Here is an 8,355-nt window from a genome sequence, read left to right as displayed (position 1 = left end):
GAATTTAAATCCAACCACGCGCTACAAACATATGCCCCCTCGGCATCCAGTACGAGAATAACACCCCCACCAGCCCTAGGAGAACTACATTGCGGAAGAAATTGATCAAACTCCCATGAACGCAGCCAGAGCCAACCTGCACCACGCAAACCTCCCCGACGCGTACGGGGAAGACGCAGTACGAGATTCCACATACTAATACAACATCACTCCCCACAGAGCCACCGGACACGCCCCACAAACGCTATTCCACAAACAAAAAGCGCAACCCAAACAAAATTAGCGTCTTCAGACAGCAAGGCACGATACCCGTCTACGGAAACAACCGCAAACTCGAGCCACGCAGCGGCACAGTACGATACATGTTCGCTAACAGCCCCCAATTAATCACTGCCCCAGGCACACTCTCTCACGAATACCATATTACCAGCACACAAAACTTTCTCCCTTACACCAAATCACACGACTCTGCAATCAGCACCACAGCCGTCCTCCGCACCACAAAAGCGGCACCAGGCTGACTCAAACTAAAACTCACCACCCCCGACCCTCGTCCCCGGCACGAAGCACTGAACTACTCCGACGCCGCCCAATGGGAACAAGCACATGACGCAGAGCTCGACAAACTAGACGAAACAGAAACCATGAAATGGATACCAAACCAACAGCTCCCCACGCATGAAAAATTAATACCCCTCACCATGACATTCCGATACATCAGGGACTACACCGGAACAGTCAACGACCGAAAAGCGCGATGCACTGCCGGAGGCGACCGTATGACTCCAGGGACGCACTACAATCCAGAACAAGTGACCATCTATATGCCGGACAAGACCACAGTACGGCTACTCCTCTCCATCGCAGCTTCGCGAAATGGGCACTGGAACACATGGAAATTAGCTCGGCCTATCTCCACGAAACATTTCCTCCAACCAAATCGGTTTACATCAAACAACACCCCAGATTCGATGGGACCTGCAAACATCCATGCAAAGCGGGACTCTTCATGCGCAATATATGGCACATCACAGGCAGCACGAATTTATCATAACGGCCCATCGGAACACCTCACCTCCCATGGATACAAACCGACTCAGGCAGACCCCTGCATCTTCTACAAAAATCAGAACGAGGCCTCATTCTCGTCGCCATCAACATGGGCGACTTCCTTTCTGTTGCATCCTCCCAAGCGCTGCAAGACGAACTCCACGCTACCCTGACAGCGAAATACAAAATCAAACGTCTGGGGATCCCAGTCAAATACCTCAAATGGCACATATAGCGCCTCAACGACGGCTCCATATACATATCCCAACCCACAGTAACCAGATCCATACTTGCCAAAACTGGCATGCTATACTCCAACCCGGAACAAACACCGCCCCCCAAAGCCGCATTCACGTTCGCACAAGAGGACGCAATTCTAGACCAACGCTAATCATTTCTCTTTCGGCAAACCATCGGCCATCTCCGATACCTAGCTGACAGCACCAGATCCGACATACATCCAGCTGTCAGTATGCTTGCCTCAGTTATGCACAAACCGTCACGCCCACACAAAAACCACCTCCACTGGCTTCTTCGCTACCTCAGCGGCACACAAAACCACGGTATCCTATCAAAGCGACTACCCAAAACGCCTGTCCCAACCTCTGCACATACAGTGACTCGGATTTTGCAAACGATCAAGCACGTAGATCCAGAACTGGCGTTGTGCACATGTTCCAAGCTGCACCCATCAGCTGGACATCGGTCGGCCAGTCCATCGTAGCAAACTTCACATGCGAAGCCGAATACTTAGTGTGGTGTAACTACCTTCGTCCCGACCACTCGGAACGAGGGGGTTAGAGGTAAGGGAGCGCGCGCCGCTGGGTAACCCACGCGAGCGCAAACCGTACGGAAGGACTCGAAAAGAGGGAAGGCTCACGTGGCCGGTGACGCACAGCCGGTCGGTGGTGATAGATCTGGACGGCCGGTCACGGGTTAGAAGCCTGAGACTTAGAGGTAAAACCGGACGGAGTTAGCAAAAAGCCGTAAAGGGAAGGGAGGCGAGTCTGCCCCCGTTCACTGGAACGGGGCAGGTGCCCCCGGTCTTAACCCCTAAGTGGGACGCCAGGACACCTGTCCCGCTACAGTAGCTGTTACTTACTGTATACCAGCTACTGTGCTAAATTGGCTAATTTGTGCCATTAACTACTAATTACTAATTACTTACCGTTCGGATCCTACACGTGTAACCAGCGGGGTACTACTGTACTCCGCACCGGCCGTGTGCTGTAAATATAACTCCTTACAGTTCTTCTCGCGCTTACAGCCCATCGTACTGTATCCCGGGGCGGCAGCGGTGGCGCCGTTGCCTTCGCGCGGTTGTACTACACTTAGCAGCCACAGCGGCAAACCAACAAGTGTATTGGCTCCGCCGCCTCCTCTGCGAGGCTCAAACACCCGAAATGGAACCTACCCCTCTCTTCGTCGACAACAAAGCAACAATCCTCGTTGCACAAAACGCGGCTCCCACCAAACGCCGAAAATTCATTGACATCAAACACCACATCATACAAATCCACATCCAAAAAACGAACCGTCCAGATCCAACACATCTGAGGACAACCTAGCCGACTACTTTACAAAGCCCCTCGGACCCCAACGCACGCAAAACCTCCTCCACAAGCTCAACCTCGTCGACCCAAAACCCGTATTGCTGAACCCGGGGACTGTCAGACCGCACAATCACATTCGCCCATAGCCATTGTGGTAGTGTAAGTCCGCACAGGACAGCATTTCTCTCAGAGAACAGACTTAACCAACGAGCGACGACGAGTAAACGAGGAGTCATCGTTCTTCTGTTCACACACGGAGAGTATCGTATCTTAACACTGTGAAGTGCTCCGTTCCTTTTGTACGGTAAGTTGCTATGGTACCTCTCCAGTTTTTATCGACATATCAAATTCTGCTCCCTGTGTAGCATAACCGCCGGCTGCTGTACTATACATTAGATTTAGAATTTGATCTAACGCTGTAAAGTACGGACCTTACAGCGTGCGCGCGCGCATACCTTACAGCGCGCGCGCACCAACACGTGTACCCCACGTGTATCACACGTGTGCTGTCAGCCCCGACGGCTGACAGCGTTACAGTGCGGGCCGGCCCGCGCTGTCTACAGTAAGCCGACTACAGTACAGTCCGTACTGTACTGTAGACGGTTAATTAACTTGTACAATAAATATAGGGAGCGACCGCCGGCGGGAGGAGGAGGGGAGGACAGGCAACCCTCCACCGACGGTCGACCACCCAGCTTACTCTACTCACACCGCCGTTCCGCGAGTAGTTGCCACTGAGCCGGTAGTGGACGCGCGCGACACCGCGGCGAGCTGCGATCCGCCTCCGCCCGTCAGTACCGGATCGTCAACCGGTACTGCTCCGGGGCGTCGAGGCGTCGATCCACCTCGCCTACGCGCGCGTCCCCGCCGACCACGCTCTACCACCCGCTACCGGCCCGCTTCCGGTGGCGTTGGTTCGTTCAAAACCCTCGGTACGCCGATCCGGGGGCCTTCCGCCGAACATCGTTTCCGAACTGTCAGTACTCATCCCCCTCGTCGTTGGGGGTGATTATACTACAGTGGTCCCCCGACCTAGAAGACTCTCAAGATCACGCGGAGAAGGTTGTCCTTTCCCTCTGCGTCCGTACGCGTTGAGATGAGCGCCGAATACCCGACCTCGATCCGATCCGAGCCGGCGGATGTGCGAGAGGCCGCGCTACGCTTCCGAGTCTGCGACGGCGACGCCGGTCCTCGAGACCGCGAACCGTCGCCCGACTTCTCCGAAGGGAGCGCTCGCGCGATGTACGATTGCATCGCGGAGCATATCGAGGATGTCCGAACATCTCTCCGTATCGACGTCTCCAACAGCGTCTACGCCCGCTGTATGGATGAGTTGCGCTCCCTCCGCGAAGCAAGGTTCGAGCGCGTAACTCAGTCCTTGGAGAACCTGCGCGCCCTCGTCGACCAGCTACAGCCCCGTTTGGTAGTGGTCGAAGAGACGCGCATCGATTCCCCCACCGTGGACGTTGCGGGTCGACCCGTGAGTGCAAACTCCGGGGTCCGACGCGACCCGCAACCCTTCCCATCTGCCGAACAGATGGGAGCGTTCGCGCACATGGCGGCGGAACTTAACTCAACGCGCCGCCGTGCCCGTGAGATGGAACAGACCTCGGCCGAGAGGCCGCCCGGAGCCTCCTCGAGTAGGCCCGGTTCCACTGTTCCTCCGGTCGCGTCCGGATCGCAAGAGTGGCCCCCGGCTGGTGCCGTCACCAGCAGGAGGGCGGAGGACATCAAGCCGACGGCGGACGCGAACTTCGCGTCCGAGACTCAAGCCCTGCCGCATGTACCCGGAAGCATGCGGCAGTCACGACGGGTACCGACCGAACTCGACCAGGGCCGTGGAGGAGTCGCCCGCGGATCAGAGGAACCGATTCTCCCCTTCGATCCTCGCTGGGGCGGCTACCAGCCGGCGGATCTTACCGCGCATCCCGGCCCCGTCGATGTCCGAACACTGCCCGTCACTCCGTTCGGAACGTTGGGTCCCGCCGAACCTGGGGTCGAGCCCGTCCACACCATGATACAAGAGTTCAGCGCCGTCGCGAACTACCGGATGTATCGGTTGGACAACACCTCGAGGCTCGTTACCTCGGGTGACGCGGGACGGATCGCCAAGTACGTCCAACGCTGCCGTGGGCTCCGCCCCATCATGAAGAGCCTCGACGGTACTGATGCGATTCAGTTGCTCCCGTTCCTGAAGGATATCCGGATAACCTTCAATGCCCAGCACCTGACCGAAGGTGTGGCAGTCCGTGTCTTCCCTCGCTTCCTCGAGCGAGACGCGGAGCGGTTGTATACGAGTTACACCATGCGCGGCCTCCGCGCCGGCCAGCTCCACGACTATACGAGCTGGCCTGGTCTCGTCAACCAATTTATCAAACGCTACCTAACCGACGACGTCTTAGGGGAAGCGTTTGATGCTGTCGCGTCGGCGCGACAGCTTCCTCACGAAACCGAGAACACGTTCGCAGACCGGCTGGAATCCGCCGCGTTCCGATGCACGGCCGTGTTCTCAGAACAAGCCCTCGCGCACTACTTTGTGCGCGGATTGTCCACTGCGACCAGGGCCGCAGTGGCAGAGACGATGCAAAGGTTGCCCGGACAACAGAAGACCGAACTCTCAACGATTCGCCATATCGCCACGGCTGAGGGAACAACCTACCGCGCCCGCCGCGGATTGCCGCTGTCGGATCCGAAGCCGGCAGCGAAGGGAGTCCGAACTCCGAGGTCGCACGGAACAAGTTCGCCGGCGACCGCCCTCCACACTGGAGAAGATGAGTGGCAGGCCGACCCTGTCCTCATTACGCAAGGCTTCGACCGTGCAGGAGGCCGACCTCCAACGCCAGCTTCCACGGGATCGACCGGAAGCTACGCGACTGCGTTCGCGCCCACGCCGAAAGCCACGGGTGGTCCGAACCACAACATGGCAGAGCTGGATATCTCCCGTCGAGAAGGGGATCGCGTGCCGCCTTACGTGCCTCGACTCACCGACGAGGAGGCACGCCACGCGGCGACGTTCGCGTCGACCGATGGCAGCGCGTACGTTTGTTGGCTGTGCCGGACGTACGGCCACGCCATGTACGCGTGCCCGTTCCTGTAGCCTGAACAACGTCAGTTCACGGCGTACAGGAACTACCGCTATCAGATGGAGACGCGTCCCGGGATGCGCAATCTCATCCAGCAGTCTACGCGGGAGGACCGAGGCCCGCGGCGAGGTGACCCGAACCGATCCGGTGGGGGCGTCCGTTTCGCCCCTCGTGAAGGCGGGTATCGACACCCGGGAACCGATCAGAGGGATCGGCCCGATCCTCGTCGGATGGATACGCGATATCCCCGTCGAGATGGAAGAGGCGACCGGGGCCGTCCCCAGTTGCCCCAAGGGGTACAGAACGCCATCATGTACCTCCAAGATTGGGTTGGGGATCCGAACCCCCAGCCCACGGAAGGAGGCGGAGGAGAACCGGTTCTCGCCGCCCCTCAAATATTGCAACGGCCGGACGTTGCAATTCGAGGTCGCGAAGTATCCGATTACTACGTAGAAGATGCCCGGCCGGGGTGGGAGAACGACGCGCACCACCACGGCCAGGGGCCCGTCATCACGTTAGCTAACGATGGCAAGGCGGGTAGTTCCGACAGCTCGGGTAGTTCGAAAACCCTGTAAAGACGGTTACGTTCGCGCGGTCGCGTGAGCCGTCTTATCACCCCAACCGAGACCCGTTACGATTCAACCCCGGCGGAGGAGGGGAATTTTTGTCGATATTATTCCCCTCGACTCCGCACGAGCGCACCGAGACTTCCGTAAGTCAGGTGCGGGAGGACAAAGGCGCCGAGGCCACTAAGAGCCCGGCACGCCTAGAGGAAGGCACCGTGGCCGCCGTGAGCCACGTGCCAAACAAGAAGCGCTTCGAACGCGCCGGCGGCCCGACCCAAGGGGGTCCGGGGCCGCCAGAAGAAATCAAGTCGCGTACCGACGCGACTTGCCGCGAGGACGTCACCGATCGACGGACGCCCCGCGACCGAGGCAGAAGACCACGGAAGAGAAGCCAGAACCGACGCCGGCGGCCCAAGCGGAACGACCTGGCCGAGCCGTCGTCACCAAAGGTAGTCGACGGTGTCATCTGCTTGATGACATCGAAGATATACAACGTCCTCGGCTCGATCGCAACCGAGGGGAACGCGTTCAAGCCTCATACCATTGCAGTCGATACCTGCTCGGGGTATAACTTGGTGAGGAAGGCCGACCTTCCTCCCGATTGGACGCGCTACGTTGTACGCGATGCACGCCTGCCACGGTTGGCAGGCGCGAACAGTAACCCGCTCAAGCTGACTGAGGTCGTGCAGCTGGCCGTCTGACTGCGAAACACGACGTTCCGCATTCCGTTCGTGGTCGCCGACCAGCTCGCGGTGCCCGTCCTCCTGGGCACGGCGTTTATCGATGTGCACGTTCGAAGTATTGACATCGATGCGCAGAGGCTCGAGCTCCGACAAGGTGGCTCTGTCGCCATTGTCGATGGGAAGGGAGAGCCGTCTCCCCCAACCCGGCGCCACGGTCGCCAGTCAAGTCGAGCCGACGTACGCGAAGAGGCCCCGCAGCCGATCCGTGTCGCCCGATGGGTCACGATCCCCGCAATGTCGCAAGCACGGATATGCGTCACTACCGCGGGCAGCGGCCTCGTTTTCTTGGAACCCAAGCCGTCACTCCAACATCGACACGGAGTGAGGCTCACGAACGGTGTAGCTGAGGTCTTACCGAACCAGACATTCGACGTGATCGTGGCGAATTTCTCGCGCCAAGCGAGGCGGCTCCCGAAACGCACCGTCGTCGGTTACGCGAAGCGCAATCCGCTGGCGATCTTGACGCCCGAGCGCCGAGTCGGGGCGGAGATCGCACACGCGCTGCATCTCTCCGACTTGGACGTGCAAGCCGGGAGAGGGGGAGCTGGCCGACCAAGCTCCCCGGAAAATAAGACCGCCGAAGGAAGTCACGACGGCCCCGGCGATCAGCCGGCGAGGTGCCCATCATCGACGGAAGGCACCGCGCGAGTCACAAATAAGGATCCCGAAAATTTGCCGACGAATTGGGAAAAAGAAATGGACTTGTCATACATCGACGATGACAAGCTCCGCGCACGGGTACTCGACATGCTCCGTAAGCATTCGAGTCTGTGGAGCGGTGCGCTCGGTACGATACGAGCAACGGAGCACTGCATACCACTCGAGGCGGGGACGAAACCGATTCGTTCTATGCCCTACCGAAAGGGGCCCGCCATGCGTGAGATGGTTGCAAAAGAAGTCAACAAGATGTTGAACGCCGGAGTTATCGAACCCGCGAGCACCGAGTGGGCTTCGCCGGTGGTGCTCGTCCCGAAGAAAGACGGCTCTCTTCGGTTTTGCGTTGACTACCGACGTCTCAACGCAAAGACGGCAGCGGATTCGTATCCGCTGCCCCGGATGGACGACTGCATCGATTCGTTACGGGATGCAGCCATCTTCACTACGCTCGACTGCAATTCAGGCCACTGGCAAATCCCGGTCGCGCCGGAGGACCGGGATAACACCACATTCATCACACATATGGGTACGTTTCGCAACTTGCGTATGCCGTTCGGACTGAAAGGGGCACCGGCCACCCTCCAACGTGCATTGGAAATCATCTTGTCCGGCGTAAGATGGCAGATATGTCTCGTATACCTCGACGACGTCATAGTTTTTTCCCGAACGCACGAGGAGCACGCCGAACACCTCGACATTGTCT

Source organism: Chondrus crispus, genomic scaffold, assembly GCF_000350225.1.
Source record: "Chondrus crispus Stackhouse genomic scaffold, scaffold_4, whole genome shotgun sequence".
Taxonomy (NCBI): Eukaryota; Rhodophyta; class Florideophyceae; order Gigartinales; family Gigartinaceae; genus Chondrus; species Chondrus crispus.
Note: the sequence above shows the minus strand (reverse complement) of the source record.